General features: G+C 51.4%; 1 protein-coding gene across 1 annotated transcript in view; it reads right to left on the bottom strand.

Moving 5' to 3' along the window:
* Positions 1-12478, bottom strand: part of Epb41 (erythrocyte membrane protein band 4.1) — a 158567-nt gene extending 146089 nt beyond the window's left edge. The window contains exon 1 of the mRNA XM_032896859.1: positions 12339-12478. The gene's annotated coding sequence lies outside the window, so the exon portion shown is untranslated. The remainder of the gene's footprint in view (positions 1-12338) is intronic.
* Positions 12479-13626: the final 1148 nt, after the last annotated feature.

Genomic DNA, 13626 nt, shown 5'->3' with positions numbered 1-13626 from the left:
AAAGACTGAGGCATTGCTACTGAAACTGATGCCCTAGCAGAAAATACCAGGAGCAAAGGGGCCTCAGAGTTGACCCAGCCAAAGTATTATCTGGCAAGTAGACAGGGGAGTGAGCACCCACTTTCTTGGGTCTTTAACTGCGAATTCACCACACACCCAGCACATGTGGAGTCTACACAGCTTCATTCACTCATCAATACATGCAGACACTTATTGGCAAAACCCACCAGCATCAGTGAGGGAAAGCAGGCAATAAGTAAGTAACCCATTAAAGATGCTACATTGGAGTGATAAGTGACATAGAGAAAAGCAGAAGAGGAAGGAGGTGAAGTGTTAGCTGGGCCTGGTGGTTCACACCTTTAATCCCAGAGCTTGGGGAGTGTGTGTGTGTGGGGGGGAGGATCTCTGTGACTTTGAGGCCAGCCTGGTCCGTAGAGTAAGTTTCAGGACATCCAAGGCAACATAGAAAATAGAAAGACCCTGTCTCAAAAACTGTGTTTAAATTAAAACTGATGGTTGAGGGGTCTGTGCATGTGAGTGCAGTGCCCAGAGGTCAGTAGATCCCTGGAGCTGGACTTAAGGCTGAGCCACGTGATGTGAGTGCTGTGAACTGGACTAGGGTCTCTGCCAGAGCACTACACTCTTACAGCTGGGCAGTCTCTCCTGCCCACTGTTCCAATTTTAAATAAGATAATCAGAACAAGCCTCACTAAGAAGATGTTGAAACAAAAGTTTTACAATGAAACAATAAGACAAAAGGTATTTATAGAAGGCTGGATGTTCCCCCACCATCCAGTGCAAAAAGCCCCAGGGTGGAAGGTGCCTGAGAGGATAAGCCAGTCATTAACAGAGTCAGGGGAAGAGGGCAGGCACAGACTAATCACCAGTGTGTGCTTAGACCCCCTTAAGTTTACGAGCATGAGGTAACATCCTTGTCCTTGCCTTGTCTCTGGAAATCGGGAAATCCTAAATGTGACTTGGGTAAATGAGTGGGCAGTCGCCATCAAGAGGTCACTCCCTGAACTCAATGAACTGTTTTCTGACTCGCCTTTTCTTCTCCTAATATCGACTGGCCATAGAGAAGCCACAGTAATCACCCCAGTGTGTCAGCTCTGGATTAATCACTTCACACGGATTATACAAAGTGGTGCCCAAGTCATTGGTGGAAAGGCACTAATCTGCTTCCCCCTTGATAACAGGATATGCTGGAGCTTACTGAGGTCAAGCCATGGCTGGGGCTCAGATTATTGTTGTTATTATTATTATCATTATTATTATATTTATTTTTACTCTATGTGTTAAGTGTTTTGCTTGAGTGGATGTGCACCACATGGGTGCTTCGTGCCCACAGAGGTCAGAATGGGGGCATCAGATTCCCTGGAACTGGAGTTACAGAGGTTGTGAACCACCATGTGGGTTCTGCGAGTCTTGAGCCCAGGTCCTCTGCAAGAGCAACAAGAGCTCTTTCCACCGAGCCATCTCTCCAGCCCTGAGACTACGACTTAAACAGGGTCTCTTGTAGCCCAGGATGGCATCAAACTCACTATATAGCGAAAGTTAACCTTAAACTTCTCATCCTCCTGCCTCCACCTCCTGAGTTCTGGGAATACAGGGGTGTGCCGCTGGGCCGTGCTGGGGTCATGTGATGTTGGAGATGCTGGAAATCCAACCCAAGGCTCAGGCTTGCCAGGCAAGTTCCCTGCCAGCTAAGTTATGCCTCCCAGCCTTAGGACTCCGCCTTTAAACCTGTCGAGAAATAGGAACCCGTGACTGCTGCAAACCCTACTTTCATAAATCCACACAGAGGCAGCAAAGATGGTGACCCCTAAAGCCTGGCGGAGGGAGACCTGGAGAAGCTGCCACAGTCTGGGTTGTTGGCCAGGTTTTCTCTTTGAAGCCTTTCTGGCCTCTGCAGAAGTCTGCGTCATCCTTATCGAGTCCCAAGGAACTCACAGGCCATCTCTGTCCCTTTGACCTAGACCTGGGTAGGGTAGGACCCTCTGAGCATCTGCCTTTCCAAAGAGCGTGCACAGTGGCATCTAATCAGGGGACTCTGCAGAAGAGAAACGATCTTAGGTGAGGCGAAGACTGGGATGCTGAGCCTCTGGCTTCCAAACTGGTCTATCAGGTTCCATTTCTTCTCCAACGAGAAACCTATCAGACAGGCGGGTGGCACGCACCTGTAATCTCGGCACTCAGGAGGTGGAGCGGGAGTATGTGAGTGGAAGGGTAGCATGGGTCATGTAGAGAGAGCCAAACCAGCCTAGAATACAGATCAAGACCCTATTTCAAAATTCCAAAGTGCAGGACGGACGAGAGAGATGGCTCAGCGGCTAAGAGAATTTGCTGCCCAGTCATGCGGATCTGAGTTCATATCCGGCACCCACAGAAGGTGGATGTGGTCTGAGTGCTGCTTTAACTCCAGCACGGTAGGGTATGGGGCAGAGACGGGAAGATCACTGAGGCTTGCTGGCTGCCAGCCTAGATGAACAACGGGAGCGTCACACTCAGAGAGAGACCATGTTTCAAAGGCGTAAGACAGAGAATGGTAGGAGATAGCCAGTGTCTTTCTCTGGCCTTCAGTAAACACACAGATATGCACATATACCACTACATATATACTATACAACTACATACACACACACACACACACACACACACGCGCGCACACACACACACACACACACACACATATGCACACACCAAATCCAAGAAGAAAGAAAGGAACCATATTAAACTCTAGGTGAGATGGGGCAGACATTTAAGAGGTAGCAGTTTGTGAACCCCTAGAGCTCAAGGGGCTGAGGCAGGAGGATTGCTGTAAGTTGAAGGGAAGCCTGTACTACAGTTGCAGTGACAACAGCAGCCCACGCTTGGGGAGTTACTGGAACGTCCTCTTCCCCATCAACGTCTTCACAGCAATCCCTGCCCCATCCACAGCAGGGGAAACTGAGGCTCACAGACGTGAAGCCGGCACCAGAGCATACACACACATTAAGGAGCCAGAGCAGGGAGTCCAGAGAGACATCCTTCTGGCGACACTGACTACCACTCCAATCTCAGGGTCCCATTTCTGCATGCAGAAGGGATCCAGGTCTGCCCTGGCCCTGGCCGTCAGAGATATAGACCTTCATGCCTAGCGCCTGTCTCCATGCCAGAAGAAAGGGACCCTGATCGTCAATTTCCAGGGGGAAAAAAGCTACAACTTTCCCAAACGTTTGTCCTTGTTTCCGGACCCCTGTTGGCTTTGGCCTCCAACCAGAGAGAGTCATCTAGGGTAGGGGACAGAGGGTGCCTAGGCTTCAGGACTGAGAGTCCTTGGGCCTGAGGCCAAGGGTGTCAAAGGGCAGGAGGCGAGCTAGTTCAGCCGAGGGCCAGGACCCCCTGGAGACTTAAGCTTGTTTCTTACTCTTTTCCTTCCTTTGTAAGCAGTGTGGCTGCCAGGACAGGCAGGGGAACCTTGGGCGGGGATGAGGAGGTGGAGAGGTTTCATGATTATCTCATTAGCGCTCCTGTGTGCGGATGCCCAGTGTAGACACTGGGCCAGTTTCGGGGGACCACGTCACTGATGCCTTTGAGGAAAGCCAGCGTGCCCCCATTCCCCCGAGGTGGAAACTCAGGTCCAGAGAGAGCAACAGTGCCTGAGGCCACATAACTTGTCAGTGACAGAGATGGCAGAGAGCCCAAATTGTTGGCCTCTAAAAAGGGTTACCTGGGGTGGGGATGAGAAGGGAAAAGGCAGAGACATGAAGGGACAGTGTCCAAAGGCCCAGGGCCATCTCAGGGAGCACAGCAAACAGGTGCAGGGTTTCAGGAAGGTGTGGGGAATCAGTCCAATCGCCACATAGTGCGATCCCACTCCCTGTCCAGCTTCACCTCCCATCTCTACCCCTCCCTTTCTGGTCCAGCCACGCCCGTGTTTTCCACCCTGAACATACTATACCGTAGACTGAAACTTCTTACATAGGCTGTGACCAGTGCCTGAACGGTTGTTCCCTCCACTGCGACCAAGAGAACTCATCGTCTGGCTCTCTGTCCCTCCCTCTGACTCCTAGGAATTGCCCTGATGCTCTGGGCTCACTGTGCACCTGAGAGGCAGGAACCCACAGGGGTCACCTGCACCCCTAGAATCTAACCAAGCCCATGCTTCATAGTCATATATCATCTAGTTGTCTTTTGTCCCTGGATCTGAGAGACAGGCAAAAATGGGTTTTTCTATCTGTGTGTTCAAGGAAAGGAAGGGTAAGAGAGGGGGGACATAGGCCTAGAACCCTGGGTTTCTCTGAACCACACAGGCCTTGCTGGGTACCAACACCAAAGACCCACCAAAGTCACACAAAGAAACCCCTAAGAGAGCAGAAAGAATCCTAATGGCCGTGAACCAAGAGCCTTCGTGTCCAGCTCAGGCACAGCAGTTGAAGAGGGAAGTTAGTGAGACGCAGATAAATGGCTTCCTTCCCCACGCTACTCCATCTCCTCTGCTCAGGTGTACCCCTCAGCCCAAGTATCCACTGGATCCAGTCACCCCCAGACCCCAAGGCCTCACTCTCACCCGGGTCCTCTCTCGCCTGTCCACTGCAGTCCACCCTTACGGGGCCCTGCCTCTGACACAGACCTAACGTCTCCCACTGCTCCATGGCATAGTTCCCGGCAGAAACTCTCAGCATCCCCTAAACAGGTGGCCCTGCTTCCGCTCTCCCTGTGGAATATGCAATGGCTCCCCGCTGCCTTAGAGTCAGGCCCTCCAATTTTCCTGAGCCTGTCTTTGCGGGCACATTTCCCCAGGTGCTGCCCCTGGCTCTACATCTTAGAATGTATAGTTCCTCCCAGTAGGGATGGTCTTTCTCTCAGTCTCTGCCTGAGAACACTTATTCGCGCCTCAGTCTCAGTCAGAGTTGGACTCGGTGGTTTCAGGGCCCTTCAGCCCAATTAGACTCTGAGCTTTCCCAGCGGCAGAGGAAAGGGTCTGTATTGAGTCAGCTCTAGCCCTCTGCCAGCATAGAGCCTGGCACAGAATGGGCACCAGGAAAAGCAGATGGCTAGGAAACAGAGGCACATTCTTACTTCCACAAAGCCACCTCCCTCCCTTTACCCTACAAGTTCCTTTGCAACCTGTCAAACTAGACTTGCTATTCACCTGCTCCCAGCAGTGCCCTCCCAGACCTGATTTCCACTGTCCCAAGATGGACGTCTTTGCATTCCTGAAGGATGCCCATAATCATAATTAGAGTAATAACAACCACCACCACCATGTATTGGGTGTTCGTTGTGTGTCTGGTTATTTAATCCTCACAAGAACCCTAGGAGGAAGGAGATTTTTTCATTGTACTCGCTTACAGTTAAGGAAGTCATCTGGCCTAAGGTCACATGACGAGTAAGAAAACAGTGCAGGGGTCACAGCCAGGTCTGTCTGACCTGCAAGCCACCCTGCTGCCCAGCAGCTTCCTGGTTTTTATAATCTCACCTCCCAGAGTTGAGAGCAGCCGCCCCCAGCAGCCTGGAGCTGGCTAACGAAGACGTACAGAGAAGGCACTGACACTATCCTGCTGTTTTACGATGGCTCAAGGGTTCAGAGCACGCACATGGTGGCTAACGACAGTCTGGAACTCCAATTCCAGAGGGTGTGACACCTTCTTCTGGCTTCTGAGGGCAGCGGGCACACACGTTGTGCATAGACATACATGCAAGCAAAACACCCATACATATAAAATAAAAAACAAATACTTTGTGTAGGAAAACAGAGTCACTGTTCAGAGGGTCACTGGGAGGACGACAAGAGATAATGTGCCTGGAATTGTAGACAGGGCCAGTGAAAGAGAGGAGACAGTTCAGTGGGGAAGGCTTGACACAGACCTGAGCTCAATGCACGGGGAAAGGAACCAACTCCCAAAATTGTCCTCTAACTTCCCTTGTGTGCAGTGTTACAGAAGCATCCGACCTGTCCAATATCTATCTATCTATCTATCTATCTATCTATCTATCTATCTATCTATCTATCTTTCTGACACACACACAAATAATAATAGCAATATAATTTTAGGGTTGGGCTCAGTGGTTAAGAGCACTGACTGCTCTTCCAGAGGTCCTGAGTTCAATTCCCAGCAACCACATGGTGGCTCACAACCATCTGTAATGGGATCTGATGCCCTCAGAAGACAGCTACAGGGTGCTCACATACAGAAAGTAAATAAATAAATCTATAATAATAATAATAATAATACAATAAGTTAAAATGATTAAAATAGGGTTGGGGATTTAGCTCAGTGGTAGAGCGCTTGCCTAGCAAGCACAAGGCCCAGAGTTCAGACCCCACCCACAAAAAAAAAAAAAAAAAAAAAAAAAAAAAAGAAAAAAAGAAAATGATTAAAATAGAACAGCAGATAAGCAGACTGTGGAAAACAAAAGTAATAGGCAGTAGCAAGTATGACGCGAACTTCTCAGGTCACCTACACCTAAGAGGACAAAATTCTCCAGGCCCCTTCTCCCAGCTAAAGCTGAGGACCAATGAGGCTAATACACTGTTCACTTACCTGTTTGAGTTAACTCTCCAAGAGAAGAGCCTTTTATTAACCCTATTCCACACATCAGACAACCAAGAAGGGCGACTGAGTCAAGTCACACAGCAAATCACGCCAGGCAGAGCCCAGTCTGTATCCCAGAGGTAGGGTGTTCAGGGGCTCCTGACTTCTGTATTCTAGTCCGGCTAATAAGAGTTAAAATTAGGAGGAAGGAGCCAAAGAATGCTTCCCAGAACCCTCTTCCGGAAGGAGCCTAGGGCTAGAGGAAGCCAAAGATTACCCATCAGTCCCATGCTGGGCCGCTTCTAGCTGCTGAGGGAAGGTCCTGTGATGTGGATGTCACAGGGAAGGTCACAAGATCCAGAGAAATTTACCCCTTGTCCAAGGCCACATCATTAGGAACGTGACTATATCTGGAACCCTGTGGAATCCCTCCTCACCCCTCCCAGCTTCACATCAAACATTCCTGCCTGCCCTTTGGGAAGTTCCCCACCAGAGCTAAGCTAAAGGCTCTGCCACGCTCTCCCAGAAGGTCCAGATGCTTAGCTCCCCCATCTGCATGACGGGCCCCACTCAGGCCCCAGGACCCACAATTCACAACTGGATGGTGAGATAAGGGTCTTATATTTTCTGAACCTCAAAGATAGTGTACACTTTGTGTCCAGTCTTACGTTTTCTGAACCTCAATGATAGTGGTTACTTTGTATCCATTAACTGGTTATTTAGTCCAACACAAAGCACATAGCTGGGTACCTTATAGATCCTCAACAAGCATCTTCATTCAGAAATGTTCACTGGGCACTACTACTACATACCATTCTATCCGTGGTGCTTAGAGACACAAGCGGGAACAGATTAAACAAAAATGCTTGCCCTCCCTGGGGCCTATGTAGAGGAGCAAATTCATGCATCTGGAAGGTATCAATATTCTCATTTTGCAGAAGTAAAAGTGTGATACAAAGAGTAACCCATTTGTAAGTATCCGCAGAAGGAGTCATCTGTCCTAAAGACCTCTGGGCCTTTCTCAGCCCAGCCCAAAATCAGTATCCATCATGTCCAATATCAAGAAAGAACGGACTTAGCTTCTTAACTCCAGATGCCCTGACCCCTTGTGCCTCCCAGTGGCCTCAGAGGCACATACACCCTTCAGAATGGCACAGGACAGCCAGTTACGTCAAAGCAGTACTCACCCACAAGTAGACGTTGTTGTCGAACAGCCAGGCAGGGGGAGACAGTGCAGCCATCGTCACAGCGGCACATGGAAGCAAAGAACAGAAGTGAGACACAGCACAGCTATCAAACTCTGGCGTCCTGATCAGCTGTACCTGGGCCAGTGGGGAACCTGTCCCCTCCTCTACCCTAACCCCAACCCAGAGCGCCTCTGGCACTCTGATGACCAGATACCAGGGAGGGAGCTATTGTCTGAAAATCCACCCTGAGTTCATCAGGTTGCCCTGGGCCCATTCTCCTGTGAGCAGTACCTGGTGCCAGGTACTGAGGATGCCGTCTGAAGTCACACAGGACCTTACCCGTGTGAACCTCTGGTGCAGCATGGAGCGGTGGTGTAAGTTTACTGAATTACCTCTGTGACGTGTGCATCAAGGAGACCTTAGGTACCTGGGGGTCAAGTCCTGCCTCCACTTACAGCTCTACCACTGGTGCCGCTCAGGCAATCTCCTAGCCTCTCCCTCCACGTTTCCTTTACTTACCTGTAACATGGAGGGCAGCATTCACCTCCACCCCTCAGGGCTATGTCGGAGTCTAAGAGTTCACATATGTAAGACTTTTTGAACAATGGTTGGCATATAATGTGTTCATAACTTGTAGCTACTGTGACTACAGGGGGCTGTGGACGGGGACTTTGGAGGGATCTGGGATGGGTGAGATCACCGTCTTCTGGACAAGAATGCTGAGGTTGGGACTGAGGGGGATGATGAAAAATGAAGTCCCAGCACAACGCCTGGTCACTATGACGAGTCTCTAAGCACTGCTGTGACCTTAGGGTGTCCTCTAGCACATCCTCACCGTGCAGGGGCTCATCAGGGCTATGGCAAATGCCCCTCCCCACAAACACACCCAGTGCTGCAGCTTTGAACAATGACCAGCCACCATATTCTCCCAATTTTACAGATGTTCCAGTTTGTTCGTCACAGTTACCTGAACACTGTGACGGTGAAATTGTTACAGTTCCCATTTTATAAACAAGGGCGGGGGGGTGAAGGGACTCCTTTCTGTGTCCTGGGTGGCATCATATGGGTCTCCAAGTCTAGTGACGTGATCAAAGCTCATGTCTGCTTGAATTCTGTTCTCTAAATTTCCCTTCATTTCTTCCCCTTGGTCTCTGTGGTTCTAGCTGCACCGCCCTGACACGCCTTTGAATGCTTTCACCTTTAACTCGATAGTCAAACAGCCAGCTTAGGGTGCAAGCTGTTCCTAGAGCCACCTCTCCTGGCTCAGTCACTGGCACCTTGACCCCTGGTCTATTCCTATAGCTTACCTCAGCCACTAATCATTAAAACATCCAGGGACGTCTGCATTCACTCAAATCCACCTTTTATAGATGAGGAAACCGAGGCCCAAAGTGGACTCAACATTACTTTTTAGTGCCCAGCTCTTGAACCTGGACAGTTTAGTAGGTATGGCCCTCTGAATAAACATCAGTGGGCTCTTAGCTCCAGGTGTCCCCTCTCTCTCTTTCTCCAGCCTGTTTCCAGCTTCCCGGATTAAACATCCCAGAACTCAGAGCTCAATCCAGAAGTCACTGGACATTTCTACAGGTTAGGACTAGGGAATGAGCTAGACAGGTAGAGTATTGGGAAATGAAGGCTTCGTGTCTTAGGGAAGACGAGGCTTCAGAGTTGGCTGCAGGTTCAAATCCCAAAGTCACAACTGTGTGACTTTGGTCAAGTCAGTTTGCTCCCATGAATGCCTGTAGAACAAGGGCAATGCTTCATGAGGGGCTAAAGATTAACCAAGTTGGTGTCACATACAAACTTAAGAAAGAAAATAGGCAAGGGCCCTAACTAACTAGAGAACAAAGCCAAAAACAGTCTGTGGGCTCATGACAGGCAACTTCAACCTAAGCCCATTCTAGCTCTTTGTACAGTAGGAGTCTGTTCTAAGCCAGGTCATGAGGTGTGATCTGTTTCTGCTGTCAAAGGTCACCAATACAGGAAACAATGACAAGGGGCGCTAGAACACACAGAGACTCAGGGCTGATTTCCCTCTTGATATTATAGAGGGAAACTGAAATCCAGGAGGAAAAGTACCTGGCCCGCAGACTATGAAAAGATAGAAGCTTGCCCTGTGATAAACCTTAGGCTCTAGGGAAATCCTGAACACACACACGCACACACACGATGTGCACAAAGACCTACCTGTCTTATAAACCCACTCTATGACTGGAGAGATGGCTCAGTGGTTAAGAGCACTGTCCAGAGGTCCTAAGTTCCAATCCCAACAACCACATGGTGGCTCACAACTATCTGTAATGGGATCTGATGCCCTCTTCTGGGGTGTCTGAAGACAGTGACAGTGTACTTAGATATAATAAATAAATCTTAAAAAAAAAACAAAAACAAAAAGCCCAGTCTACAAACCCACCCCAACCTGGGCCATGAGGCCTATGGGAGTATCCTCTCCAGTACTGTTCCTGGGAAACCTGTATGGCACACAGTAGGTGCTCAGGAGGCTTAAGAAACAACCAAGTGAGGCTTTCTGGGTCCCCTCTAGGCCTCTCTCCTTTTGTATCTTACCTCCTGACTCCCACCCTCTCTCACCCTGTGCCCAGGTCCTAACGGCTGGGCCTAGCTCCAGCTCACAGAGTGCTGGGCCTGCCCCTGTGTCAGCATCTTCCCAGCCAGCCGGGATACTCCTGCTCGATGCAGCCAGCCAGGCTCCTGGCCAGGGTCCACTCTGCAGAGAGGGCGCTGGCTCAGTCAGAGCCTTATCCCCACTGGCCTATAGGGGGGGCAACCTGGGAGTCCTGGGAGCTTCTATTGGCACCCAGCGCCTACAGAGGAAAGCCAGCTTGGTCTAGACAGTGTGACTATGTGTTGATCAACGGACAGTGGGGCCGTGGGGTGCCACCCACACATCCAGCCAGTCCACCCAAGCACCATGCTGCCGGGACCTGGCAAGCCTTAGCTGAATCTCCTCTATACACAGGGAAACCTCGGGGTTCCCCCACTCCATTCCCTTCTTAAAACACTGGCATATTCTCATAGCTGCTACCAATCTGGCCACTGCATACTTCATTTGATTCTGCTAATGCCTATAAGGTCTAGATTACTGGGGGTCAGGGGGGTACTGAGAGAGAAGATGAGTCAAGTAAGGTCACGTCAAACAGTAACAGCTGGGCTAGGATTCAAACCTAGTTCTTCTGAGTGAAAAATCTGTGTGGTACTGTTACTGCCCCTCCCTCTCCGTTCACTACAGCCTCTGGTTATTTTCTTCCCAGACCCTGCATCTCCTTCTGCAGTGTCCCTTCCCCATTCCCACAGTTAATAATTCCCTCCCCACAACGCTGTAACACCTTGTTTCTGTGCGGCCAACAGCGGCAGGTATCACAGACTGCCACTGAAGTTATTTCTGAGGTGTCTGCCTTAGGCGGGCTTTGAAGGCAAGGAGTCACCCAGCAGGTGTTTCTATCTCTCTTCTTCCTCCATTCCCAAGCAAGTCTCCCTGGCCTCCCTTCCTCCCTCACCTCAGCCTCCTGCCAGCATCGACCTCCATCCAGGCCTGTGACCCGGTGAGGACTACAAGTGGACAAGAGCTTACTAAAGTGTGGGGGAGGGGAGGCTCTGCGACATTGCTCTGGCCTCTCCCTAGCCCATTCAGTAGCTGAGGACCCAACCCGGTCTCGGCACCAAGCGACTCTCCCTGGAACTCCCAACTGCCTTAAAGCCCACCCGAAACCAGCCATTCTCCTAGAGCCTCTACGTTTAGGAGAAGGCTCCCGGGGAAGAGAAGGGAATACCTTCTCCCTGTTGCAGGAATTTAAGGGATCGGTTAAATGCAGTCATTGTCTCCCAGGGGAACCCGAGGGCCCTGGAATAACAACCCCTGAGAGAGAGTGCTCCCCTGTCCTTTCAGATTCGGCCTGGGATCCAGCGGAATAAGTCTCCGCCTCCAGCCTGCAAGGCTGCAGAGGTCCGGTCCTCCCCCAAAGAGGTGGGGCCCCCAGGAAAGTGCGGCTTGAAGACCAAGACAACTCTTTACAAACACAGAGGGCAGACAGGAAAATATGTGAGACAGGGAACTCAGAGACGACGGAGTAGGAGCCTGACCCCGAGCAGACCCAGAAGATCTGAGGCAGAGGAAGTCCCAGCCTGGACGCGAGGGCGTGCGTCCGGGCGGTGACTCAAGGGCCATCCTGACCGGCAGAGCCAGGGCCGTAGCTCGCGGGTCCCGGGTCCGGAAACTCAGAGTCAGTTACGTAAGGACCCGAGCAGGGCTCCCGGGGTCCCCCTCCCACCGCCCTCTGGGTGCCCAGGAGCACGCGGGCTCACAGGGTGGGGCTGCGCCCGGGCGCAGAGACCTGCTGCGGACGAACACCCGCGACAGGACTCCAGGTCCGGAGCGAGCTACTGCATGCCGTCTCCCGAGCTCCGCACACCCTCGACTTCGAGACTCCAGAACCCCTGGGGACCTCAAGTTTGGAGCATCAGCTCCAGAACCTCCAGCACCCCCGCCGGGGATCCCGTGACCCTCGGCTCGCAGCTCCCGGGACAGTCCGGGTCCTTGGGAGCGGGCTTCTGGGTCCTGCACCTTGTCCTTCCCAGGCACCGGGGGCCACCCCCTAAAGCGCTCCAGGCTCACCTGGGCTGCACAGGACAGGGACCTGGCAGGGACCTGGCCAGGCCGGGCCGGGCCGCGTCCTCGCTCTCCGCGGCTCTCTCCCTTTAAGAGGTTCCTGCCACTTTGCCCCGCCGGGGGCCTCCACCTGCACTGACAGGGCAACTCTGATGCGAGGCCCCGCCCTCCCCTCGGGAGGTCCTCTAATTGGTGCAGACAACTGCCAATCTTTGGGGCGGCAGGACCGGGCACAGCAGCCCGACTGTCGCAACCGGGAAGGGGCGGGGGCTGCAGGTGCGGCCAGGCCGGGACGCCCAGCCTAGAACAGCTCCTGATAGAGCCGGAGCGGTCAGGGGAGGGGAAACATGGAGTTCCTGGATTGGCTGGTATGGTCGCTGACGTCATGTTGCAAAAGTATAAAGCAATTTGCCACGTGGTGCTGACCCTAAGGCATTAGGTTGGGATGGGGGTTGTTCTAGGGGAGTTAGGGAAGTGACCTTGACAGCGGAGAGTTACCTGGATCACCTGTTTAGCTAATTCATTCTGTGTGACCTTGAACAATCCACTTCTCTGAATTTCCTCAACCAGAAACCCTCTGATGTTTTCCTGAGGATAAGTGACATTTGTTAAATACCAACCGCAAGTCTAGGACCCCAAAATGTGTCCATTAACCGGAGTTCCTGGTTTCTCTTGTGCCTGCTTTGTTCCTCTTCTCAGTGGCTTCCTCTCTCTTAATAATCTGTCCCCATCAACCCTGGAAGAGGTATGTGTAGTCACTGGCCTAAGACCCCTCTTCTTCCTCTCATTCCAGACCTGCCCTTGCTCTCTTAGTGCCAAGGTCAGGAAGCTGGCTGACTCCCAGCATGAACTCATCCTAACTAAACTACCCCACAATTTCAAAAGCTCTTCATGAGATTAAGGCCAAATCTGCCTTAGGATTCCCACCTACAAAGGGCAAACATAATCCCCCTTTTATGCAGAGGAATCAGAGAGTCAAATCGTAAAATCATGGAATGTTCACTATGCCAGGGAGCCCTGGAGAGGGAGTCTCTCGTTTGGACAAATGGGGAAACTGAGGGTCACTGAGGGCAAATAACTTCCTGAGTTTTGGTGACCTGAATGTTTGTCATGGAGGGGGAAGGGGAGAGTCACTTGGCACCAGAGAAACCTTTTGACTCCTTTAACCAGAAATCTGGATGTTTTAGGACTAGCTATATGAACCCAGTATGAAAACCTGGGACGTAGCCCCAGGCTCCCAAGCAGACCAAAACCCCTCTCTCCTGACTACCCAAGGCAGTGTTGGCATTAGTCA

This window comes from Rattus rattus, chromosome 1 (assembly GCF_011064425.1).
Source record: "Rattus rattus isolate New Zealand chromosome 1, Rrattus_CSIRO_v1, whole genome shotgun sequence".
Classification (NCBI taxonomy): Eukaryota; Metazoa; Chordata; class Mammalia; order Rodentia; family Muridae; genus Rattus; species Rattus rattus.
This window is presented reverse-complemented; position numbering and strand designations above follow the sequence as displayed.